The sequence below is a fragment of the Sinocyclocheilus grahami genome, unplaced genomic scaffold, assembly GCF_001515645.1.
Source record: "Sinocyclocheilus grahami isolate Dianchi unplaced genomic scaffold, SAMN03320097.WGS_v1.1 scaffold132.1, whole genome shotgun sequence".
In the NCBI taxonomy this organism is placed as follows: domain Eukaryota; kingdom Metazoa; phylum Chordata; class Actinopteri; order Cypriniformes; family Cyprinidae; genus Sinocyclocheilus; species Sinocyclocheilus grahami.
In genome coordinates, this window is record NW_015505311.1 from 2,067,329 (window position 1) to 2,070,163 (window position 2,835).

Genomic DNA, 2,835 nt, shown 5'->3' on the forward strand with positions numbered 1-2,835 from the left:
TAACTGTATAGGCCTACAACTAAATTACACAAGATTAATGTTTATTAAATGCTTAATATATCATTATAAAATGCATACATAAAGTATAACGTATGGTGTGTAATAAAAGCAAATGACCCCTTAAAAACCGTAAGGTGGCACTACTCTGTTTAGAACGTAAGCTCCGCCCCTCACTTCCGGTTCTGTGGCTGTGGTTCTGAAACTGCTGGTGCTGCGGGTCTGCAGCTGGATACTATTGAGGCTATCTGCTCATAATTGCCTTGTGCAATGTGAAATTGTTGTTTTACATTCAGTGTTCAAAATCAACACACACACACACTGCCCCTTGTGTGTGTGTTGTGTGTGTATACTAGCTATATATATATATATATATATATATATATATATATATATATATATATATATATATATATATATATATATAACTATATTAACTATAATGCAACATTTTATTTTTGTAAAATAACAGCAGGACAGTTCTAAATCTTGTAATCACGTGGCTGATGTATGGTTGAGTCATTACATGCTTTCTGACCAACCAGAAGCAGCAGTTAAGTGTTCTTTTTCTCCGACATATGTTAGTCCAGATGCTGTGCTCTCCGCTGTTGGTCATTAGCCCTTCTATTGCCCTGCGTCCGGCTCATATTCACTCATGCTGAGCACACACACACACGTTCTCTCTCTCTCTTGCTCTTTTTAGTCTTTAATGTTACACACACACACACACACACACACACAAACATGTTAAGTCCTGCTTCTACTATTCAGCATATTCCTCTTGACACCTCATGTTTACCTGGGATAGTACAAAGCATTTTGACCATTTTTGGACAGTTTGACATTTTACACTCAGTTTAATGCACTTTTCTATGCTTATTTATATCACACAACCTGTAAAAAAAAAAAAAAAGTTTAAACAAACTTGACTGAATTGTTTCTTATGACCTTAAAATTATTTTCATATTTTATAGGCCTACTTCAAATATAATTTGTGACCAGTGACTATGAATTTTATTGTTATTTTATTTGTATTCAATTGCAGTTTAAAAGGTTTTGTTTGCTATAGGCCTAGGCTACATAATTCCCTCCAAATTCCCACTTTTGAATAAATCATTTTAGGTTATAATGAATATTAATTAAACGTGGTTTGAAGTACGTTTTAAAAAACTGCCAGTAGTGAAAACACACATTTGTCTAATTTATAGTTTTGGCATATAGCCTTTGTGACAGTCTTCCTGTGTGTCCTGGTCTGTCCTACATCTTCATTTTTTATTTACAGCATAACTTTTGAATGATTCAGTCTCTGCTTTAAGCTTGCAGAAACAACATGTTGCTGTTGCGTGTTGTGCATTTGATTAACATAGGCTATTTTTTTGTTCTATATAGGCCTAAATGATACACATTATGTATTAGGGCAAACGCACCTCACACAGATCAAAGGACTAGAATGGGCGATTTGGCTTGCTTGTCTTTTTAATGGGGTTTCATAAAGGAGCTCATTCAAAAGTCAAAAAGGCGTAAGATGCGATTTCACGCCTTTTTAGGTTCATCCTTAAGTGGCCACCAGCACACGATAACAGCTGTGTGTCAGACGGTGTGTATGTACGTCTGTTTGTACGCGCTGAGGTGAACGGACACTTGAGCGTCCCCCGGCAAACGAAGCGGGCGCCGCACGAGCCAGTTTCCGTTCATCTCTCCGGTTGCTGGGCGCCAAGACAAACTCATGCTCTGTTTGAGCAGAACACAATTAAAGACGCGCGCGTAAATATTTGCTCAGAAAACAGACTCCCCACGAGCTTTGGGTATAAATGAGCAAACCGCTAATTATCCATAACGCACGACCTCGCGAGCGACATCCATAGCATTACACGGTAAGAGAGACCCACTGCTCACATTTGAACATTTTCTGAAATAACAAACGAGCCTAACTAAATGACTTTCTTTCTTTCTTTGAGAATAGAAAGAAAAATAGTCACATTTAAATATTCTTCTTATGCATACCGTTTTTTAAAGCCTATATATATATATATATATATATAAAAAAAAAACTTGTCGCAATCTTAAACACAATAATGCAGAATGACACACATGCGCGCGCATGCACGCACACACACACAGGGTTTATGGGGACTCTCCATAGGTGTAATGGTTTGTCTACTGTACAAACCGTATATTCTATTGCCCTACACCAACCCTACCCCTAAACCTACCCCTCACAGGAAACTTTCTGCATTTTTAGATTTTCAAAAAAACTCATTCAGAATTATTCATAAGCCTTTTGAATTACGGGGACACTGAAAATGTCCTCATAAATCACCTTCTCGTTGTAATACCTATGTCATACCCATGTTATTATACAAATTTAATAAACCACATAAACATGCACACACACACACACACACACACACACACAGACAGACACAGATATAGCCTATATTATGTGAGTTTTTAAAGAACACATTTCTTTCTTCCTTTCTTTCTTATAATTTTTCTGTAATAAAAACCTGTGAAATAATTTGTATCAGTGATCTTATGCAATTTATTGTAAAGTTGTTGGGCAACCATTTTTAATAATAATAATTCGTATTATTATTGTTGTTGTTGTTATAAATAAATAAATCAGGTAATAAATTGTGTAAGATTACCAATCTAAATGTTAGGCTACTACTTTCCCCCAATCTGGCGTTTATAAAAAAATACTCTTATTCTGAGAAAACAGTAAAAAAAAAAAATTTACTGTTACTGAGATATACAGTACTGAGATATAGCCCTTTACTTGTGACATCTTGCCCCACCTGGTGTATATTTATATATACCTATAATTTCCTTCGTAGG